Source organism: Enhydra lutris, unplaced genomic scaffold (genome assembly GCF_002288905.1).
Source record: "Enhydra lutris kenyoni isolate GAN:26980312 unplaced genomic scaffold, ASM228890v2 scaffoldscaffold4, whole genome shotgun sequence".
In the NCBI taxonomy this organism is placed as follows: Eukaryota; Metazoa; Chordata; class Mammalia; order Carnivora; family Mustelidae; genus Enhydra; species Enhydra lutris.
Genome location: NW_019154088.1, coordinates 51427566 through 51452527, shown reverse-complemented (window position 1 = coordinate 51452527; position 24962 = coordinate 51427566). Strand labels below are relative to the sequence as shown.

The 24962-nt window shown below is 42.6% G+C and overlaps 1 protein-coding gene across 2 annotated transcripts in view; it reads right to left on the bottom strand.

Moving 5' to 3' along the window:
- Positions 1-24962, bottom strand: part of LOC111160275 (sterile alpha motif domain containing 4A) — a 203288-nt gene that overhangs the window by 47723 nt on the left and 130603 nt on the right. The gene's annotated exons all lie outside the window — the stretch shown is intronic.

Below are 24962 nucleotides of genomic sequence, written 5' to 3'. Positions count from 1 at the left end.
GTTTTCCATGTCTCTTCCAGAAAAGGGAGGAAAAAGCAACACAACTCCTGTAACTAGCCAAACTTAACAGAGGTCATTTGAGGGAGGGATTTCACCCAAATCAACGGCCGGGGAGCCGGCGTTACCCTCGGTTGGTTTTTCTGGGCGTTTAAGTAACTTCACAAAATAAGTCTATTCATGAGATTCTCTGAGGCCTGCTTCCTGACAGGTCTGGGGTATTTTGACTGCGGCCACGCTCACATGGAATTGAGCCACATGCATTTTTAAACATTTTTCAGGGAAGCCATTAAGTTCCATCTCGGGCCTTATCCCCTACAGTGAGGTTTTGCTCTCCAAGGCCCGGACAAGCTCTTCTTGGCTGGTGTGAACCTGTGTTTTTTAGTAAGCAGAGCTGACACCACAGTGTAAGAAGCACCCACGCCACAAAGACCTGAGCAGCAGACTACCTTGCCCCCACTTTCAAAGAGAAAAGACCAGAGCCAAAAGGCTGGGTGCTTCCAGAAAGCATATTTGGGGGCAGTGGTGGTGTGGGAAGGTAGGTTGTGGTCAGCTAGCTTTGACCAGGCCTTGAGAGCAATGGGGTCACATCTCTGTTGTCAATGTTTCCTTCCATGTGGCTTCACGTGGCCAGAAGGGAGACAACTTGTGCAAAAGAGGGACAGCCTGAAGGGCAAGAAGCTTCTTCATTAGCAGAACAGGGAGGCAAAATGGAAGCTGCCAGAGTTTACCTGAGAGTTTACCTGAGAGATTCCCACCTGAGGCAGATTCTATCAAAGACAAGGAATTATCACTGGACTTTAAAAAAAATGCCAAGGGAACTTTGTTTAAAAAAATTTTTTTTGACCCTAACAGGCTGAAACAGCTTGCCTTTCCACTAAATAGGCTAGGGAAGAAACTATTGAAAAAGGCTCCCTGGAAAACGCATTGCTACCTGGTTGGATCAGAATTACCAAGAAAAAAAAGAAAAAAAAAAAGCAAAAAGGAAAAAAGTAAATAAAAAGGAAGCAGCAGCAAAAATGAAGAGAGAAGCAATTATGGGATACTAATAGGAAAAAAAAAAAAGCCAGACATCCAGAAAATCCATTTCATGCCTGTCTAAGTATTTATATAAAATTGGGCAGACTTGTTGAGGGCTCACTGAGTGCTGGAACAGTCCAGCTTAGACATCTTAGCTTTCTGATACCTTGGCAACTGCTTCAGACTAGCTATCTGGTTGATGCTCTGAATGGTGCCAGCCAGGTGTGCCTCAAGTGGAAATGGGGGTTCCTCTTCATAGCCAGGATTAGAGGTAAACCCCACACCATAAAAACAGGCTAAAGAGAGACACCCAGCTTTGAACTGGAAGAACCCTTAGGACCTAGCTTGGTTAGAGGCGACAAGTGAACATGTAATCATGGGTGGGCACACCACTAAGAGAATCCCCTTCTTTGGGTGCTGACAACAATACCCCAAATATGTAGGAGTTGAATTCCATTTCTGGATGGACCCCATTTGCATCTTTCCACCTAAAGTTTTCTTAAATGACACGCTACCTCCCCATCGATGGGCATCCTTGGGGAGGCGTGTCGATCGATATCCGAGGAATCTACCGGTTATTGAGAATGGAAAAAGATCGTTACCTAACTTAGTGGGACTTATCGGGTTTTACTCATAGATAACTACACCCATGTCTTCATGTATCTCTGAGCTTGACTGACGTCACAGGGAATATGGCATCCACTTGGCCTCTGCCTCTAATAAAAAATCAATTATAGCCGAGGGAAAACCAGGGCCTTTTCCCAGTGACTTTCTACTGAAGGCCCACCCTGTCTGCATCATAAAGATTCCCGCAGCTGGCACCCAAACACCAAGGTCTCCTTAGGAGTTAACCTCCTATAGCAACCAAGCAAAATGCCTCACACACAGCTTCCGATTTGCAGAGATGGCCATGTGTTTAGATCCAGGCATGGGACCCACCCCAGTAAGAGTGAAGTCATGCTGGGCAAATGCCTCATTTCTCCAAAGAGAACCAGGCCCAGAGGCAAGACCAGCTCGTCTTCCTGTGTGAAGGAGACAGAAGCAGGTGACAAGTGACCTGCCCAACATGCAATTTTGGGGCGAAGACAATTCTTCAGGTAGAGATAGTAGGCAGAGGCTTGTACCACAAGGCCAATTTTAGGGTTACTTCATGTTTGGCACAAAGTGGCAGAAGCAATGATCAATGCCATGGGAAGCATGTAGGAAAATAGGCCTCATCGCTGTGGCATGAATGAGGTGGCCAGGGGCACAGCGCTGATGGTCGTCCCCTCACTCCATTTTTTTTTTTTAACCAAAGAATTCTTCTGATGTGGTGATAAATAGAGGGAAAATGGACATTCAAGCAAAAGTAAATACCTAAATAAAAAATTCCTTTTTCCTGTGGGTAGAGAGGCAGAGCCTTGAAAACAGTCTTCTGGTAGCTGTCCCAGAATGACTCTAGCTAGAGGCAGACCTTTAGAATGACAACAGTCAATGTTTCATTCAGACTTAAGCTGCCCCTGGGTATCCGAACTCTGAGGAATTAAGTACACCTTGGGGGGAAAAAAAAATCTCAATATAGATTAGAAATCAGCAGGTTCCGGCAGAATCGAAGTCCTGAATTTGTATTGCATTCATGACTTTAGAATAGTGGGAGTTGGAGGGAGAGCGTGTTTCTGGATGGATTTATTATATTGAAAATCCTACTAAAAAGTACCCAGGGGACCAAGGTTGTGCCTCTGTTGCCCTTAAAAAACTGAAGCTAAAACTTAATATAGTGTAGAGTATAAATTCAATATTGCTTATTATTTTTAGAAGGAAATAGAGGTTCAATATTGCTCATGTCTTCTTACAGGAAATTTCAGGAATGTCCACATATCCACGTATGTACACATAGGTAGGCCAATAGAATATTGTGATTTGGGGGGGCATTTATAAATTCAAGTGAACCAAAAATAACAAATACTGAATAAGTCTAGCTGAAATATGGATAAAAAAACAGCTAAAAATAATCTTGTCACAGCCATGGAGCCGTGTGATACGGGTTGAGAGGGTCTTATAATCCGGCAATAAACTCTGCCATACCATTCTTGGCTAGCCAATTTCTCTGACCTCATTTAAACTTATGATTTCCTTTTCATCTCAAAACATCTTTAATGAGACTCCTGTCAATGCCTTTTTAGAGGAAAAGACCATACCTGACTCTGGGACCTATTCTTTTAAGTATTTTCTGGAAAGCCTGGAAATCAGATTTTTTTAAACCCCTTTCCTTTGACCAAACTTGACTTCAGCTCAATTTCAGCTCAAAATTCAGTGACAGGCTTTTGGGGATAGACTCTTTTAAGAAAATTAGGAATAACTACTTTTTCTGCTTTCTAATGTGACAAATAATAGGGTTTGCAGAAAGAGGAAGTTTGGAGGTACTGGCCCACGAGCTCTTTGGTTCACCGTTAGGTTAAGCATTATACCTCACTGTGGAGCAGAGAAGAGATCCCTACAAGCAAACAGTACAGATATAATTGGACTCCACTGTCAGTGAAACTTTATCCTCACAAATTTTAACGGACATCTTTCAAAGATACATTGCATACTTCCCTGTCCTCCTGAAGCTTATGCATTGAATGCAATTTCTGCTTTAAAAATTATTGTTAGGAGCCTAGATTCATAACGTTTCAGAGCTGGAAGCCCCCTGAAAGGTAATTCAAGAATTCCTAAGTCATGAGCTCTGGGCCCCTGGGGACTGAAATTCCCTGAAAATCCCTGTGTGCACCACACTTTGCTCATGGATGAAATACTGTGTTGCAAATAATCTTTATATATAGGCAGAGTATGAACATTAATAAAAGACAAATTAATTTACATGTTGCTGAATTCATAGCTCTTTTGATCCCTTTTTTCTATCAGTAGATTCAGGGTACAATTCTTGCTTTCTGGGGACCCCTATTTTTTTATGTTAACAACAGAGCCCCAAATTCAACAAATGGTAGAGATGACTGCTGTTCTCTGCTTTGCTGACTGAGGTTTTCATGGGCAGTAAAGGCAGCCTTGGGCACTGTTGTGCTCAAAGTCCCCAGCATGTCTCTCATCGTCAGGATATTCCCTCCAGTCCTGTCCACCAGCACTCTGCGTTGCTACCACTATGTGTTTCCACCTCCTTACAGTCTTAACATTTCGTTCTAGAGTTTATAATCTAGAAGCTGACTTCTTTTTGAATAAGGGCAGTAAGTGTTCCCATATTCCTAATCGTGCCCTCTTTCCTCAAACCAAACAGCTTGTCTTCTCAACCCAAACTTGAGTTCTGTCTCGTCACATCCCTATGAGTTCAGACGGGATTGGAAATTTTAATCTTTTTTACTCCTCAAGCAGTCTCTCAATTTCTAATTCAACAAGCTGCCCTTCTCACAGGAAAACATGTACTTCCTCAAAATTTCCAAATTCTAGATGCTCACATGACAAAACTTGACAAAATTGCGAGTAAACTTGACAAAAATAACTCATTCTAATTTAGGGATTTGAAGAAGTAGAACGAGGAAACCAAACATCAGCATATGATTTTAAAATATTAACTTCAAATTTCTTTCCTAAATTAAAAGATCCTAGGCTATTCCCTACTCTCAGGATACACGCTGGGCATGTCAACACACTATGACAAAGCATAGGAATATTCTACGTGTGAGCTGCTAATGGTGTAACTGTAACATTGTCTACTAGATCTACTCCCCAAAGAAATTCAGAGTATCCACAGAACATTTGCTGTATACAGCAACTTGCTGTATACAGCAATCATATAATTCTTACATTTTGCTATAGGAGATGGTTTGATACTAGTCTAGTTTAAAGGAGAAAAAACTCAACCCACTGCCAGCTACAAAATAGCTTCAGTTATTGTTTCAAAGTTACTGGGGGAGCGATTCCGATTATTTCTTTAGATTTAAGGCCTGCTTCTCAGGCATTTTTCAGGTGCCATCCAAGAATTTCTCGAGAGTGCTTTCAGGGCATCTAAGGAACTGCTACTAAAGGCTTTCCGTTTTCAAAGAGTAGAGTTCTGTTAACACCACTTGTTTGAATGATTCCAGGCATTTGCTTAAGGGAAAAAAAAAAAAAAAAAGCCAGCATTTTTCGAGGCTCAGTGGCAAAATGATACCAGAGCCTGGAATCCTCTTCTTTAGTTGGGTTTGTGGGGCCACAACCCGTAACCCGAGGCCCTGTAGTGGGAATCTTTGGGGAAGAAAAGATTAATAGTACTGCAAGAATACATTAAAAAACCAAACCAAACAAAAACAAAACCAGAGTGTTTGATCAGTGACATCATGCAAAAAAAGACAAAATAACACCACTCACATTTACAGCCAAGTACAGATTGGTGTAAAAGGAGGGGGAAGTGGTTATTAATTACTCAGGTTAAAATTAACATGCTCTGCCATCATTGCTTCAGGGAACAAATCGAAAGCCCATCTAGAAGGTTTCATGCCTCAACTCTGCATGCTTGCTCTCTGCTTCTTGTTCAAAGGTTTGGAAAACCAGTGCTTACAACATCTGGACACCAGAAGATGATTCCCCAAAAACAGCTTCAGACTCCACCTCATTCTGGGGGAAGAGGAGAGAACAGGCTACAAAGCAAAGACGTGGTCAGTGGATGGGGTGTTCCCGACGAGCCCAAAGGGAAAGCCACATACTCTCAGGAAAGAGAAAATGTACGCTTGCCTAAGCAACAAAACAAAACAAATGGAGACTCTGAAAGAAGAGAAAGCCGCAAAGAACATTGCGATGAGGTTGACAAATACACAGCGCCAAATCTCTTTTTCCCTATAAAATCTCATTTTCATACAACATTGAAACAAAAGCATTCTGGTGCAGGGAAAAGCACCTGGAGAGGCTTTTTCAATAATACGAGTCCTTGTCCCTGATGTCAGCTCTTATTACTCTCCGGACGGCTCAGCCTTTGGGCAGAGGAAAGATGTATGTTTCTGCCTTCACGTTATCACTTAAACATTTGGGCTTTTAAGAAGTAAATTAGAATGTTTCTGGCAGACTTTTATTGCTGCATTAATCTCTGGTACATTTCATTTGTCCTCTTTTGTCAGTTTCTATAATGGCAAAACTGGGTGTCATCCAGTAGAAAATCTATTTTAGATAACGGCTATTTGACTTTGTATTGTTATTATTTACGAAATAAGCTAGACAAGAAGCCAATATAGACATTTTACAGAAATTGGTTGAGTCTCACTCACAAGCTTAACTTCAAATCAAGTAGTCCTAAAAGGAAACTGCCCAAATCCTCTCATTCCATTCCATCAAAACCAATGACATCAACTATGGAAGTAATCTGACACCACGGAAGCAGATGTTGAAGCCAATTCAAGGGACGGCGGGATCAACCCAGCCACTTCTGAAGTTTCTGTATGTTGGGTTAACTTCTACTTTCCTGCATTTTGTTTCTTTTCCCCTCTATATTTATACCTACATGCGTTCAACCCTGAGGCTTGTCCATGGAATTTCTACCCACATAGAGACTTGAAGAGATGAAATCCAGAAAAGAATTTAGACAGAGATGCAGAATTGGAATCATTTTGTTGACGACACCAAGTAGAGTAAATAATTGAGTCAAGCCAGTGGCCAGGAGTGGATTTAAGAGGGCATGTCCTTTTTCATTTTCCAACGTATCCATAAAAATGCCCCAGTCATTGTGTTTCAGGAAGAAAGTGGAGACACTCAGAAAACTAGATGTTCGATGAAAAAACATCTTTCCCACCCCTTTCTTAAAAGACAGCTGTCAAATTGTAACTGCTCACATGCCTACCCAGGAGGTCCTTCTTAGCTTTACAAAATGCAATGTCCATCCTGTGTTTAATGACGTCAGGGCTGCTCACTGAGCGTGGGTACCAGAAAAGCAATCCTGATATGGAACTGCAAACAGCCGGAATTTCATGATTGAGCAACTCAGACCCTCTCAGAGCATCAGTGCTCCCAAGGCCACAGCAGAGTCGCTGAACAAATAGTCAATGATTTCTACAACTTGACACCGCTAACAAGGCTTCTCCAGAGGAGAAGCAGGTCAATTCCTTGAAAGGGGCTCACAAAGCCTATTTTAAAAACTTTGTCTATGAAGGCAAAGTCTGCTGCTGGAACTTCAAGGCTCCCAGATAAGAGGACAGTATGGCTTGTAAATGTCATGGCTCTCATTAGGCAAGGACTGGAATCATTAGATGCCTAAGTCCTGCCTTCGGGGCCTCAGCTCAGCCCCAGCCAAATGCACTACCCGTGCCAGGATTTCTCTGGGCGTGAAACTCTGAACTTTGCCTTGATCAAGCAGAAATCTTTTTTCTTCTCTTTCTAGTGCTAGGAGAAGGGTGATAAATAATTAGGATGTATTATGTGGTCCTGACTAATTCTTAACTTAGTTACTTGATAGAAGAATGAGAACTGGAGTTTCTCAGCATTGTGACTCGCGGGGCAATTTACTGATTAGGGAACTGGTTTTGTTTTCATTAAAGTATTCAATCTAAATGTCAAATGTAATAATACACATAAATGACCATTCCAAAACCCCACAATTTGAGCTTACATGGCTAATTAGATGATTTTGTTGTTGTTGTTAATTAAGAGAAATTGGATGGTTTAGGCTCTCCTGGCTTCTTAATTATGTTTGATTGAATTCATCATGTGATTCAAGACAAGCTATCGAGGCTTCACACATCCCAATTCCCGCTTTGCTTCACCTTTGGTATCTCCTCAGATTCCCAACTGTCACAGCCAGCTCCGGTGGGTGTTGGAACGTGGTGATATTGGTACTGTGTTTGTAAAATTGATTTACTGTGGCCTGTAATTACACATACTGATTTGAATTTTTGACTTGACACTGCATTTTTCACTTAAACCGTACTGTTCTTCTCTACCCCAGAGAAACAGTATTTACGTAATTGCTCTCAACTCATCTACTTGGGTATTATAAATCAGTCCTGCAATAAAAGACTTCCAGAGACACTGCAGGCACAAGGTTGCTGGCATATAATTCAGCCCCCGGGACTGTTCTAGTTTAAGGACAGGAATCGAACAGCATTCATTTCTTATTGGAGATGAGATGGGAAGGGCTGTATGGAGACTTTGGATCCCGGCGGCAGAGAGAAAGGGGCCATAGGGCAATCAGGAGGGCTGGGCAGAACCCAGGCAGCCAGCTCAGATCCTTAGGTCCCCTCCCTTTGCTCCTCGCCGACTGTCCCACATACTGTATAACGTTTGTCCCACAAACTCTTATGCCGTGTCGTCTGTTCTCCTATTCTGTGTCTTATCTGCCGTGGATCCTCCATATTCACAGATTCCATATTTGTGAATTCACTGATTTGCTAAGCTTTATTTGTAGGCCCCCAAATGAACACTTGTCTCATTTTCATGGTCATTCGTGGATGTGCTCAGAGGGGCAACAAATCGGAGTCCCTCATGCACAGACTCCCAACTGAGGCTCTGCCTTCCTGTGTTGGCTTTCATCCTGTAAGCAAGTGGCCTTTTCCAGGTCTGTGTAGGGTCATGGTTTTCTCACTCTGGTGTTTTTCTTTGGTGATTTTTCTATTTCTGATGGTCCCAAGTGTGGCAGAACTGAGGTGCTCCCTGGTGTTCCTAAGTGCAGAAAGGCTGTGATGTGCCTTACAGAGAGAATACATGTGCTAGATAAGCTTCACTGAAGCATGAGTTATAGTGCTGCTGGCCTTGAGTTCAAGGTTAATGCATCAACAATACATAAGACACAAGATGTCTTTAAACACATATGAAACAAAGTTATGTACTGATCGACGGATGAAAATGTGAAGCTTACAGGAACGTCACCCTCTATCTCCCCTAGGAGCAATGGTTCAGGATTTGCTAACTGAGTGTTCACAGTGGTTTTATAGAATGTAACTACTGCAAATACTAAGAACTCACTGTGTGCATATGTTGATACCAACTCTTCATCCAAATGCTGAATACAAACTCCACCTCCCATCCTGGGACATGTTTATCATATTTGCCACATTCTTTTTGTTTTAGGCTAGTGGTTCTTCACCTTGGCTACACAGTCAACCTTGCTGGAGGCTTTAAAAAAAACCTGATGGGGGCACCTGGGTGGCTCAGTCGTTAAGCGTCTGCCTTCGGCTCAGGTTGTGATCCCAGGATTCTGGGATCGAGCCCCGCATCGGGCTCCCGGCTTGGTGGGAGGCCTGCTTCTCCCTCTCTCACTCCCCCTGCTTGTGTTCCCTCTCTCGCTGTGTCTCTCTGTCAAATAAATAAATACAATATTTAAAAAAAAACAAAAACAAAAAAACCTGATGCCCGGGTCCCATTCCAGACCAAAGAAAGAGACAATCCTTGTAGTGGGTTGGAGCATTCGTACTTTTTAATGCATCTGAGGACCTGTAATGGCTAGCCAGGCTGAGAACTACCATCTTAGGCTATCTTTTGGCCTGAGGGTACCCCCAAGCGGGGTCTGCCATTCTGGACATTGCAAACTTCCCCAGGTTGGATGCCATTTCTGCCTCGTCTTAATAAGATGCCCACAAACAATGGATATCTTGTTTCCTTTTCAAGTGGCTTTTAAAGGACAACATACAAATCTTTGCTTTTCCTACCAAACAAGTCTTGTTTGCTTTGGATTCACATGTAGAATTCTGTTTGGGCTCTTCAGCTCAGGATTTTATCACTCTCGCCCTGCCCTCCAAGTAAAATAAATAATATTTTGCTTCCAGAATTCCAACCTGAAGGATACCTGAGGAGAAATTTCTGAAGACTCCTTAGACACATGTTTTTACTCCTGAATAAGAGTGCCTGCTTCTTGCTGTGGCCATTTTGCTCTTGCTGAGTAAGAAGAGAGGATCAGGGGTCAGCGGGAGGCCCTCCCTAAACTCTCTAAGTCTGGAAATTTCTGCTGGTGAAAGCAGAACTGATTTACAAACAGCAAAAACTGTGTTCTAGATCTATGGACCAGCAGCACCGACACCACCTGGGAGCTCTTTCCTTTTTTTTTTTTTTTTTTTTTTTTTCACAGAAAGGCTGGACTCTCTTGCCTTACCTCACACCTACAGAGAACCACGATCTGATTTAAGATGCCAGGGGATTTGTGTGCATATTTAAGGTTAAGATACACTGCCTATGTACCTAGCTCTGACTTGCTAGCTTGACAACTGTTCTCTTGATGTTGGGATAGGCATCAACCACACAAAAAGCAGCCTGCTAGAGTGAGAAAGATTTGGGGTTTGTGTAATAAGTCATACGACCTTTCTGTGCTTCCGTTTTCCCCAATATTAGATATCAAAGGATGCAGTGTGGGATTGTTGGAAAAAGGCCATTTAATGTACATAAAAGGGTTTTGAAAAAAAAAAAAAGGTTTGCAAAATGTAAAGTGCTACAGAAATACTAGTTATTAATTGTCAGAGTAAGAAAACCTCAAATGGAAACCAACACTGCTAATGGAAAAATCAACTCAAAGTGTTAGCCAGTCTAATGACATTCATGGATCATTTTCAGCATATTATGGACAGTATGAAAAATATCTCTGATTATTGATAGTGTTTCACAGATTTACAAGAGATAAATTTCCATCATGGTCTGTCATATCAAAAGGAGTATCTTCCTTGCTCTTTCAGAATCCTTACACTGACAAAATTTTCTCTGCCCTAATCAGAATCCTCTTCCTTTGATTCTGACTCAACTTGGTCTTTCCTTTCCTCTCACATGTTTTCTTTTTTTAAGATATATTTATTTTTGAGAGAGAGGGAATGAGCGAGTGAGAGAACGCACAAGCTAGGGGAGGGGCAGAGAGAGAGATTCCCAAGCAGACTCCCCCATACCCGCCCCTCACCACTGAGAGGGGAGCCCAATGCAGAGCTTGATCTCATGACCCTGAGATCATAAGTTGAGCTGAAATCAAGAGTCAGACACCTAACTGACTGAGCCACCCAGGTGCTCCTCCCCTCACACATTTTAGTGTTCATGTTTCATTTCTATTTTCTGGAGGGTCAGGGCATGTGGCTCACCTTCTTTATCATTAGATTTCAGTGCCCAGAACTCTTCATGAGACCCTCTCTTTCTTTGTCCTGATGTTGGTAAGCAACACTGATTGCCCAAAGTCTTATTGAAAATGCTAAGTACAGCCAGTATATTTAGAAATTCAAGCTACGAACCTATTATGTGGCTGGGTAACACTGAGTTCTTCATATGCAAAACAAGGGCATGGACTAGATGACTTAATTAACTCAGTCATCAGATATGCGTTGAGTGCCTACCATGTTGCATGCTCTAAAAGCTGAGGGCACAACATTGAAAAAGCCATTACAGCCCAGTGGATGCTCTTTCAGCCCCTCTCTGAGCCAACCTTCTGCAATGGTATTAGCATGTTGATGCAGTGCCATTCTCAACTGGACAAGGTATTTTCCCCACATTATGTATTTCTGCATATTTTTAAAAAGTCTGCCTTGTAATACCAATAGCACAGCCAGCCAAGGGCGTCAGGGTGAAGGATCTGCCAACTGCTCACCACAGGCAAGGCTCTGGAGAAGGGAAGGCACTAAATTTTATCATCCTCCCCACTCCTGGCTCATCCCAATGCTCTCACCCCCCCCCCCCCCCGCACATTTTAGGATCTCACAAAAGGATGACCGGATGAATGACTGCCCTATCTCCTGGCTCTGCTTCTCTCTTACCTGCCCCAAGGGTGGGGATACTGTATTGTCATTTCCCCAAATGCAATCTAAAAGACCCATCCCTAAGAACCACCTTTCCTGGTCTTTCATTCTCTGAAGAAGAGACCACATGGCAGTGAGCACGGCACCAGCTACAATTTGCCAACGCCACTAAGTGTCAGCTATAGATATTGTTTCATTTAGTACTCATTTAATGCCTTCTGAGGTAGGTTCTACCATTGCTCCTCCCTCCACCCTGCCCAACACAAATTTCACAGACAGCAAGCTGAGTTGCAGAGGGTAAGGGGCTCGTCAAAGATCAGATAGCTAGGAAGGGGCAAGAGCCAGGGTTCAAGACCAAGTTCCTCTGACTTGCGAGACTGCCTTCTTGTGACCAACACTACACTGCTTCTTGTAGCAGAAAGAACTCGCAGGCTTAGACTTTTAGCCCTGACCCTGAACACTCAATATCCAAAATCTTGAGCAAGTTCATTGGCTCCTCAGGCTCTCAGGATCTCCTGTGGAACACAGTTCTAACAATGGTAATACCTCTTCTACCGACTTCCCAGGGTTGCTGTGGGATCATATGCTCCCTGCTTCATCCCCATCCATCCATCCATCCATCCATTTGCTGAGCATGTGCCCTGGGGTCAGAGCATATGCTGGGCACTAGGAAGGACGATCAAGAAAGACCCGCTAAGATGATAGGTGAAAAACTGCTTTTGAAATTTTTCAAAAAAATTGTTTGAATTTCTTTTAAATTTCCCTTCCTGGGAAGAGATGGTTCAGCTAATCTCCTCATTCAGCAAACACTTAGTGTCTCTATGCATAGGACACTGAACTAGTCACCAGGGCCCCAGATGCCAAGGAGAGTATAACAGAAGACAGGGCAGCCAGAAGTCATCGGTATCTTCTACTGTGTATTAAGCCACCGCCCGCTATGGTGAGAAGCACAGTGCAGCGAGGAGCTGTAAGGCAGTGCTAATATTCTAAGTAACACCTTGCACGAAGGTGAAGAAGTGCTGAAAAAGTAAAAATTTTAGGTAATTTCAATTTCAATGAATTCACCACAGTATCTCAAGGACTAATGAGCGTTTTCCAGGAGGTGGTAATAGGCCTGGCCCTCTATTTTGGAATGACAGTAGCGGGATATTTGTGAAAGTCAAAGCTCTTCTCTCTGGCTTCCGCAGTAAACGTGCATGTTGTTTCCTTGGCTGTAAGTTGGCTATTCCGTACAATCATTTAAAATCCGTGAATCTGAGATGCATGAAGATTCCCTATGACTGAATTAGAAATCACCTGCTCAACCACATGGAAAGCATCTCTTTTCCATTTGGGCTTTCCCCAAATGACTCACAAAGCTTATGGTTTGGGTCTTGTGTGGGTAGTCAAGGGCAGAGTCAGCCAATCATCTGCATAAAAAAGCCAAACCAGGATCTTTTCATTTTAAAGTAAATGCTGGAAGAGCCCCAGATTTAAAAGAAACAACATGGCTTTTGTTTTTTTTTTTCCCCTTCAGAGAAGTAAGATAACCACATAATGTTTCCCTGAACAAAAAGCTATGCATCTAAATGATTCCCCATGCAATGAAGGAAGCCCAAAGGGGGTGCCCGAGGGGGTGAGCTTTTCATTCCTGAGGCAAGACCTCAGGAGAACTGGTCGAGAGCAACACCAACATTTTATTGAAAAGTAGATGTTGCTGTTGTTTGGGTGCCCAGTAGAGTTGGTCCTGATGGAATTTTAATGATGGTGCTACATTTCTTGGGCCCTTCCTCCAAAAATATTTTCAGAAGACTGGAAGGTATAATACTACAATTTGCTTCCCTCCCTCGTTTATTTACTCCCTAATTATCTTGGAATTCCAGAACTTTAAAGCAGAGAGGGAGTTGAAAATAGGATTTAGGAATCATCTATTCCACACCCGTCTCTCCCCTCACTGCCCCCCCCACCCCCGCATTTTATCAGTTAAAGAATCAGAGGCTTAAAGAGATACAGCGACTGTCCAAGGCCACTCAACAAAATTGATACTGAAGCTAAGATGAGAGCCTTGATGTTTTTGGTCTTTGTCATTCATATTATATCGACAGTTATTAGTCTTCATATCAGTGATATTGATAAAGAGGGATAGAATAAAAGATCTGTGATCTAAAACAGATAAGCCCACATTTAACACCAGAGTAATACATTGCAGAACCCAACTGTTGAGGACTATAGATTTGTACAACAGCGTGAACAGTGTAACCCACACACAGCGAGGACCTCCGAAAAATGATCATATGCCATAAGAGTTTTTCCAGAACGAGGGCTGTTGCATCTTCACAGATGTCGGCATTTTCCGGATCTGGGCATTCTGTGCACCTGTCCTTCTCCTATTTGCTGTCTACACTGTTTAGCCATCACCAATCCAGATGTGCCACAGAACCCTCTCATTTTTATCTCATTGCTCAGAGAGAGAGCCACCACTGATGTGAAATCAAGTATTGTTTATAGATTGGAAAAGGCAACACCTTCTTTAGTCAAAGTCTTTACCTGTGGAAGACTTCTTTCTCTACTATGATTAATTCTGCTCATCAGTTTGGGTTTTATTTCCTTAATTCCATGGTTTTAATTAGACAATACATTTATGGAGAGGTTTGCAGCTAGGATGTCTATATGTAGACAGACATAGAAGCCATCATTTATATACCTAATTATCTAAGGAGTCAACTGATTTGTCATTTGAAAAGACTTGACATTTTCACTGGGATGTCACTATTGTCTGACGTGGGCCTTAGAGATGGTTATTTATTATTTACTGACACTTTATAATTAGCAGAACTGCAGAATCTGTCATTTTCGGTGCTGGAAAAAAACTTCAGAGATCATTTAATCAGTATTTCTCTTCTCTGCAGTCTAGTTCCCAAATAAGAGAATGGAAACTCTCTTCGTAGAGTTCACATTGTAAATGAGAGGCACCAAGCTTGAGTTCCAGGAATCCTTCTACTTGGCCATGGGACCTTCCAACAGTCTCTTAGCATCCAAATCCAGCCCTTGCTTTAATGGAAACAGGCAACACCCTATCAGTTATCCAGATTGATGGTGAGAAGATCATCAGTAGGAAAAGTTCAAACTTGAAAAGGAAGTTCTAGGGGAGGTAAAGATACTTCAGGTACTCCCCATTAAAGATCTTAACGTAAAAGAAGAAGATTCGGGGTACCTGGCTGTCAGTTGGAAAAGCATGTGACTCTAGATCATGGGGTCGTGAGTTCAAGCCCCACTTTGGGTGTAGAGACTACTTAAAAAAAATAAATAAAAAACTTAAAAGAAAAAAGCAGCAGGTTTATCCCCATTTAGTATCAATGGCTATGAGTGGCATAAAGTTTTATTTCACTGCCTAATCCTCAAAGACAGAAATAGTTATGGGTAAGGTATTATTTTTTAGTGGGATATAGACATTGTACAAAGAGCTCTATATAACAAGTATTTCATTCATGCATGCATTCATTCAATAAGTATTTATTCAACATCTGTGATATGCTGGGCAGGGTTTGGACAATAAGAATACTGCAGGGAACAAGACCAGGCCCCTGACTTCTTGGGATTTATATTCAAGTGGAAGAGACAGATCGTAAACAAGCAAACAAATTAAAATAGATTTCCAATTTATGCAGATGTTCCTCTGTTCTTTCTGGAAGCTCACTAAAATGACAGCAAATGCAAAAACCCATAAGGAAAAGAGTTCAGGCGAGATGACAGAAAACGACAGTGGGTATCACCAGAAGTCAATGATATTTTGGAAACTGGAAACAGAAGGACATGGGATAACTGACTCAGCAGACCAAAGAAAGATGACATGTATGTCCACAGGAAGGAGAAGCATGACCATTCCTGCCACAGGAATCCCAAGAAGTTCCAAACTCAGAGACCAGGTATCTTTCAAGGTAGGGGTACAGGGAGGGGCCAAAATAGGAGGTTTGGTAGAAAGTATATCGAAAGCACAAGGAGACCCCTAGATTCTCTCCCACACCCCATAAAATCAAATGACTATCTTGGCACCTTTCTCATAACAGCCCCTAGAATTCTTGCAGCCAGACCTGAATCTTCCAGGAGGAGACAAAGATTCCTCTAGGGGAAATGGACTGGTCCATGAGAAAGGAATTATGGCTGGTGTTTTGTGTGAGCCTCCAACAGAAGCAGCCAGTCCATATCCTTACCTGATCTCTCTGTGGTAAAATTCACACATATAAGGTTCTAGCACCTTCCCATTAAAAGAAAGGACTCTCACTTGAGAGACAGGGTCCAAAACAAACTGAAAAAGAAACTCCAAGGAAGCACAAGGTTGGGAGCAGAAAAAGACTCCAAAACTCAATTGTCATGTCTTCACAGCTATTAGCAAAGATTTTGCACCCATGAAACAAGAACAGAATGCAATACAAAAAGGAACACTCACAGAACAAGAAAGAAACTCTGTCAACAGCAAAATGTGATAGCAGAGATTAAAAATTATATAATAGGTTTGGAGGATTAAAGTCTTAGAAATCACCCAGCAAGTAGAACAAAAAGATTGGAAATAGGACAGGAAAAATTAAGGAGTTAACAGGATCATTAGATAAAGGCTATTATGTAATTAAAAGGAGTTCCTAGAAAAGAGAACATATGATGAATGAAAGGAAAATATTTTTAAAATTTGATAAACTTTTCTATAACTAAAGGAGAACAAGTTTTAGGGGTACCTGATGGCTCAGTTGGTACAGCATGTGACTCTGAGTCAGGATTGTGAGGTCAAGGTGCACAGTGGGCATGGAGCCTACTTAACAATTTAAAAAAAATTTTTTTTTTTTTAAATGAAGAACAAGTTTTTAGACCAGGACTAAAATAGAAGGATAGGAGACTCCACACGGGATATCTTCAAGGGAAAACACCCAGAAGACTTTCATAATCACTCATGGGTGGCGATTAGTCCCCACTTTATAATATGAGGAAATCAAGGCCAAGAGAGGTTAAGGCATTTCTCCAAAGTCACACAGCTAGTAATCAGTGGAACTGGGACTGAAACACAGGTCAGTCTGCCTCCAAAGCATGTGTTCTGAACCACAACTGATATTGCCTGAGATCTTTCTGGACTCTGTTATCTTTCTGTAACCTAGCATATTAATGACCCTGCCAGATCTGTGCCACCAGCACGAATTCCCGAATTCGCCAGAGTATGACAAAGGAGGGAATGTTGGGAAGTGCTGGGTCATTTGCCCCAACTCTCCCTTCAATCCTAGAAACAAATTTCTCCAGCACCGAAGGAAGGCTCCCACCAATGCCGCTGTGTGACAGGCCTAGAGATAGAACTCCTAGAGATTCCTCACAATCATCATGAACTGGTTTGAGTTAGAAATTCCACCAAAGTTCCAATTGGGTAGGCTTGGCTTTGGGATTCTAGAGATTCGTTAGGCTGAAGAGAAATCCGGGTATCAAGATGGTTTTTCTTAGAGTTCCAGGTTCCAAGGGCCCATTCAAATCTTTGCCAATCTGGATGATTCCGAGGGCCTAGGTCTAAACTGATTTAAATGAGGGAAAGGCAGAGGGAAAGGTGTTCCTTTGCATTCTTCTTTCCCAAAGTCAGGATCCTTTCCCCTCCCCTTGAAGTCAGGGTTCCTAATGAACATTTTTTTTTCCCCAGTGCTTTGTCCATACCATTTAGGGTGGCAGAGTGGTCTCACAGGGTAGGAGGATCTCTGGAAGTAGACCATTATTTACTCAATAATAAAGTGGAGCTGAAAACATTGACCTGCAAGCAAAAGCAATCTGCTGGGTCAAGGAATTTTAGCAACCCTTTTGCTTGGAGTCACATCAGTTTGAGAGTTTGACCCCTGAGTGTGTAAAGCGTCTTGCTCCCAAGCCACTGCAGGGACAGCCAAAATGACAAAGCCTTGGTTAAGGAAAGGCACTTGTCTTTTCTCTTGGCCAATCTGTGGCTGTGTTTCTGGAGTGAAGACCCAAGAAGTAAACAAGAAATCCTCTGCTCGCTCCATCCTGTCAGAAAAAGCATTTATTTCTGGTGTTGACCTTTCTAAAAAGTTTGTTCTTGCAACTGCACAAGGGATGGAAGGCTGCTCCCACGCAGACGTGTGGACGTGAATGAGGAGAGGGTCATGAGCGTGACCTCGGCATCAAGCCCTCCTGGTTGAACGCTTAAAGAGCTTTTCTCCGAACAACTGCTTCTCTGGTACCCCATAATTAGCCTGCTCTCGGAACTGCATACAGATTGAGTGGCTGGGGAAGAGGAGCAAGAGAATAACTCTAAAAGCAAATAAAAATTATGCAGCTGTCTCTAGCTAGAGAGAGAGAGATCACCCACAGAAAATTAGGGAAAGAACTGTGACCATACAAAGTTTTCCATTCTTTTTTTTTTTTTTTGCAAATCTCATAGATTGAAAAGAAAGCCTTCAAGCAACACATCATTTGCTCGCAAGACATCTACCCTCTCCGAGTACTGACAATTCTTATTCCTTAACGACAGTGAGCTATGCACCGAGACTTACCTTGAATCGAGGATCTGCAGCTCAGATCCAGCCTTAGGGACTGGCTGGCCTCAATCACATTCCCAGCTCACACCCCAAGTAGAGACACTTTGGGGAACCAAAAACTCCGACTTTGAAGTTGAGCTCACAGAGCTTTGGGATTTGGAGCTATGGTGCCAAAAGTAAACAAATGTACACATGTGGTCATTTTTACCCAAAGATGCCATTATTACACTTGCAGTGAGCTCTGGCTTTTAGAATAATACTTAAATAGAACATTCAGTTGGGATATTTAAATTATCCTGCTAAAACCAGCAGAGTTAATAACAATATCACAGGCACAGAATAATTTCTTAGATAATGATGAACATATGTGAATAATTCCCTTCCTCACAACCTAGCTCCCTGAGGCCTAATGACTACTCCCCAACTCTTCCAACTTCCCAAACATGCTGCAGTCTTGAATGGTCTCCCACTGCACCCAGTGGATCCAGACCCAGGTGTTATTCTAGCCAAGCACCACCCCCCCGCCCCCGCCGTCAATATCTCTCCTCAGCAAGCTCTCTCTGTGGGGGGGTGGGGGGGAGAGATGCACTCTCCACAGTTAGAAATGCAGCCTGAGGTGTGATTTAGAGCTCCGCCTACCTTGCCTGTCCAATGCCATATAAATGGGACTTGTTAGAGACAGCAAACCCAAACCAAAAAAAAGCCACCTAAAGAATTCCACCTTACTAGCAAAGAGGACTATTAATACACATTACCAAAAAAAAAAAAAAAAAAATCACCCGATGAAAACTTTTGAATATTTGTTATCCTAAGATACTTCACAAATTATTAACTTTGATAGAAAATCTCAGGAACTGAGTTCCTGCCAATGAAGATCAATTAGAAACCAAGATAATGTGCACCCCAAATGAAAGTTCTAGTCAAAGGAAAAATGATTTGATTCCAATAAAGGTCATTTCAGGCAATTTTTAAATAATGTACCCAGCATGTAAATGAGACTTGTCTATATTATACGTTCCTTCCTTAGGCTTCACTTTGACACTAATGATAGATTAGGAGAGGGTGCTCAGTGTCTTCTTCTTTGCCACCACTATATCCCTCTTCCGCTGGGAAGTGCAACTTCCGGGCTGCGTGAGATAGTGTTGGGTGCTGTCGCCCTCCACTGACGCCACTCAGAGACTGCTCCTCAGGAAACTGGCACTGAGGGATACATGTCTAAATTTATTTTGACTTGGGTATTGCAAAAGTTGTTGTTGGGGTGTGTGTGTGTGTGTGTGTGTGTGTGTGTGTGTGTGTGTGTGTGTTTTAATCCAAAATGGGTAGTAGCTTTTGCCGCAGAGCCCCAAAGCTGCATGTCTCCACTTCCTCTGTGGAAATATTTGACTTAATGGCACAGGAATAACCAGTAGCACGCCGAATGTGTACCAGGTCTCTGAAAACAAAGAACCTTCAAGCAGTCCACTTTTCTCCCAAAAGAATCTCCTCGAGATGATGCCACAATCACAAAAAAGAGTGGCTCTCAGGTCGTCTGTGATGCGGGCACTGGGCAACAGGACCTGTTTATCCTCTGATGTGTCTTAACTCCTGACAGGACAGCGAACCCACATTTGTCACTGTAACATGCTCTGAAGTCTCATCACCACCAAGATCTTTACCTATCATTGTTCCCAATTTTCTCTTCTTTCTATATGGCAGAGACCAAGGAACTCACGGTAAAGCCCTTCCTATTAACACGCTTTGATATCCTTCTCAATGATCAGATCGCTCCTTATTTAGCCTTATGACTCCAGGCTAGATCACCCTGCCTTTTCTTTTAGATCTTTTTTTTTTTCTCTCTTTCTTCGGGAACATCTTCATATTGTTTCCATTTTATATCTTTTTTTATTTTTAGTAAGTGGTATGTGCCACTAACACGGTACTCACTTCCAAAAGTGTTTCCCCTGCAGTCCCTGTCCACCAGACTTTGCAGTTCCAGGGAGCAGTTACGGGTGGTCACATTCTTTTAACAACAATGGGAACTGAAATCTTACCAGATTCTCACTGACAGTGCAGTTAATGCCAAGTACATCCGGGGAGCCTCCCCCTGGCTTTGGCAGGTGCCACTGCTCTAACACCAGCCCAGCCCAGCACCCACCCCCATCCCCACTCACCACAACCTAACAGCATCAGCTCCTACCTTAGAAGTGTAGGATCCAAATACTAACAAGGGTCCTTACGGTCATCCAACCTCATGCCTTCATGAAGATGTGGGAGTCCCCAAGATTGCAGGATCACACACCCTGAATTAGAAGTGGGGTGACTTTCCCAACCTACTGCTCTTTTCACTATGCCACACTCTTTTCCTTCCAAATATTTTAAACTCTTGGGACCGGCAGCACTTCCCTGGCCTGTATCTATATGCATAGCCTCCTTTGCCTCTCGTAAATCCAATTCTGTTCCTTAAGTATAATTTTATTTTTTTAAGATTTTATTTACTTATTTGAGATTGAGAGCACAAGCAGGGGGAGAGGCAGAAGGCAGAGGGAGAAGCAGACTCCCCGCTGACAGGGAGCCTGATGTGGGGCTGGATCCCAGGACGCCGGGATCATCATGACCTAAGCCCAAGGCAGACGCTTAACCGACTGAGTCACCCAGGCACCTCCCCCGTCAAGGATCATTTTTATAAATTTGAGTAATATCCTTACACTTATCACTAATTTAAAAAAAATTATTCCTGTTAGCAATGGATCCCAAAGAAGCAACAACAATTGTTTACCTTACTCTACTCATGTTTTTTTCTAGTCCATTTTAAGGCATTAAGATAAATCACTGGAACGATCCTCATGGGTACACTGACATGTGTGGAGGGCCAGCTCTTTATAGAGCTAAGTCAAAGTATCTTGATTTCAATTTAGCATAGAAGAAGAGCTTTGTCATAGGGCTGCCCCAGGGAGCCTAGTCCACCCCCATTTCCGGCAGAGCCTGGCGTGGTGGAAGAGGCAATCCTTACCATATCAGCATTAGCAATGAGTACAGAAATAATAATAATAATGAGGGCTATTATTTGTTGAGCATCTCTACTGGCAAGTGCTCTACACATATTTCTCATTAAATCCTCACAACAGGGGCACTTGGGTGGCTTAGTCGTTAAGTGTCTGCCTTCGGCTCAGGTCATGATCCCAGGGTCCTGGGATTGAGCCCCACATTGGGCTCCCTGGTCGGCAGGAAGCCTGCTTCTCCCTCTCCCTCTGCTGCTCCTCTACTTCTGTTCCCTCTCTCACTGTTTCTCTCTCTGTCAAATAAATAAATAAAATGAAAAAAATATATTTTAAAGAAATAAATCCTCACAACAACCCTAAGTAGCTCTCAATTCATCTTCATTTAACCAACTTGCTAGACCAACCAGTACCCTCTTTTCCCTCAGACTACTTCCTGATGCCCATGGTGCACCAACTCTTCAACAGAAATTTAATTGTGCACTTCTGCTCCCACCAGCAAACCTGGAGGGGGACCAAGGGTCCATTAATTTTGTCCCCAAACCTGTTTATGCCACTTGTACTTACTGTAAATATGTCACTGAGAAAAGTGTAACAGATGGTGACAAAGGAATTATAGAAAAGTTAATTGCACAAAAACTGTGTTACACGCTTTAGGAATAGTCATTGTTTTGCTTAAAAATCCACTGAATTCAGTGAGAAAACTATAAGCTGAATGATAAAAAGACAAAAAGTCTAGAAAGATTCTGTTCTCTGATTGGTTTTTTTGGTTAATGTCTTCACAAATTCTTGCTCCATTTTGAAGAGATCACAGACAATCACGCATGCAGGGTGTGAATTATGCAGGAAAGACAGAGCAGCCACAGTCAAGAGCTCTATCCTTAAGGAAAGGTCCATCACTCTACACAGAAGCAGTATCAGAAGGTATGTATTCAGGCTTTAAGTTAATATTTACAATTTTATTCCTTTATGATTCCCTGCTTTAAACAGCTATTACAATCAACACATCAACTACTAATCCTGCTCAAATCATTTAAGAGGTCTCCTACTGAAATTCAGTTCCATTTCACAGGCAAAGAAAGGAACTTTGGAGGCCAAGTAACTTGTCCATCACCACACACCTGCTCACGGGATGAAAACCACAGCATCTGACTTTGAAGCCATGTTCTCGATCTTCATGGACAGTGCCCTGTCATCTATACCCCAAACTTGAATATCTAATGTGCCACTTAGCCTTGTAATTCCCTTTGCACAGCAACATTTTCCTGTGCAGTGGAGAAGACCAAAGTATAAAATAATTTGTTATGAATCTTTTAGCTCCATATGGATTTGCTGGGCTTTTCTGAAAGGATGCATCTTAGCAAGGCTGGCTGTGAAACAAATCTGTATAGCAAACCCTGTGCTCTCATTGGTTCCTCTAATTCTAGCCATGGAATTCGTCTATGGAAATGGGCCAGACTTTTGGCAAAGAATGATTCCTCCAGGGTATGTTAGAAAATCCTATATAGCATTTTCCAGATTTTGGAACTCCCTGCCTTCCTTGCTTCCCCATCTCCATATCCTTCACTTAATTGGCTTATACCTGAGATTTCCTATACCCAGATACCAGATACCTATCCACAGATTTCCTATACTTGGACACCGTACTTTACCCAATAGAATGTTGAGAATGGGGGTGGCAGGAACGGTATGTACAGTATTGGGGAGCTAGAAAATATACCCCGAATTGACAGTAAGCACTGCCATTAAGATTCAACCTCACTTGAAACCATGAAATTCAAGGGTTTAATTTGCCTGATATTAAAGATGTCAAATACACACACACACAAAATAATGTATATATTTAAGTTACAATCACGATACATCTTTCTTCAACGTAAACTGAATTTGTCCCTGGAAGTCTTAAAAGTGAGAAAAGAGAAAAATAAGTACAAGATTAAAAGTTTTCTTGTCGAATTTCTTCCTTTCCTTTCCTCTTTTTTCTTTCTTTCTTTCTTTCTTTCTTTCTTTCTTTCTTTCTTTCTTTCTTTCTTTCTGTCTTTCTTTTTGTGGAGCAGCCTCTGTTATACTATGACCCTAAATCTTGTGAAATAATAGAAATCATAAGACTACAGGGCTCAGGGACGCCTTGGTGGCTCAGTGGGTTAAGCCTCTGCCTTCGGCTCAGGTCATGATCTCAGGGACCTGGGATCGAGCCCTGCGCTGGGCTCTCTGCTCAGCAGGGAGCCTGCTTCCCTCTCTCTCTCTCTCTCTGCCTGCCTTTCTGCCTACTTGTGATCTCTCTGTCAAATAAATAAATAAAATCTTAAAAAAAAATAGACTACTGGGCTCAAAAAAGTCTTAAAGAAACCACGTTCATTTCTTCCTCCTCCCTCCCCTCTTCCAGGCTAGTCCAATCCAAGCCATGTATCCCAGCCAGAACCCATCCTATTTTTGCATTACAGTAGAGAATTAGAACATAGCTCATCTGGTATTTAATAACCCTCCCTGGAATTAGGGTTGAAGAAAAATCCTCCCGGATAGGGGACGGATGGCACAGCCTCCCGACCCAAGGTGCATAGAGCCCACGGAGGTCTTTGACTTTTCCCTAGGAGTGGGATCTCTGCTGACTCACAATAAACCAGCAGACTTCTTGCTTATTGTAGTGTTTTTCTGACTGTTGCCCCAGAAAATGAACATGAAGCATGGTGAGGAAAAGCACAGTCCTGTAAGACCTCTGGATACTTGGAAAGGAAGCCTTAGGTAGTGGCAATATCAGGTCCTCTGAGATCTCACTGAGCCCCCTTCACACCATATTATCCAGAAGGCCAACACCATGCTTAAAAAAAAAAAGTTTCCCCTGAAGGGGAAGGAAGCTGAGGCTAAAAATATATCATGCCAGCTGTTATAAATGCTTCTCAAAGGAAGCAAAGCAACTAGAGTTACCTCTTTGAAGAGCAAAGGAGGGGTTAAGGAAATAATGGAATTTTTCAGTTACATGCCAGGTTGGCTAGATTTGGGAGAGGAAGAAATTTTCCAACCAGAAAGTATGTTGGTAAAAGACAAAATAATTCCATGAAGATTTATTTATACGGCACCAGCGGCTTGGGACGGAGAAGACCTGCAGCCTGCAAAGAAGAACTGGGGTCTGCAGGCCTTGCTCTTTCTTTTCAGTTTCCAAGAGGCCACTCCCAAGACCTCACTTGCTGTCAGGCTACCTACAGTTGTGTGGCGTCCCTCCTTCCCTTGAATACCTGGGTTCTGATGGTTTTTTGCAGACTGACTGGAATGAGCTTGAAATGGCTGCTGGTCTTGTAAGAAAATGCTGAAGGGCAGAGGATTTCTTGAACCAAACATATGTCTCTGAAGGAGTTGGCCCTGGCTGAAGGGGTCAATCCATGGGCTCAGGAGGGGTTTTCTCCAGTTGCGGATCAGGGGTTCCCAAAGGAGCCACTTTCCCTGAGACTCATGTCACCCTCACTTTTCCCCTTGCCTGCTGGAATGGTTTTTTCCAGGTGTTGGCTCCATGGGGCCTAGCCATTCTCCTTCCCATAAATGAATGGACCCTCCACGGTTCTGGAAGGCCAGGTCACAAGGTCAAAAGCCCAAGAAATATCCAGGTACTGGATGCCTCGGTAGTTTGTTTTTTTTTTTTTTTTTTTTTTCACTTTTAATTTTGAAGTAACTATAGATTTAACAATCCTGGGATCGAGCCCCACATCAGGCTCTCTGCTCAGCAGGGAGCCTGCTTCCCTTCCTCTCTCTGCCTGCGTCTCTGCCTAATTGTGATCTCTGTCAAATAAATAAATAAAATCTTAAAAAAAAAAAAAAAAACAGCAGGGGCGCCTGGGTGGCTCAGTGGGTTA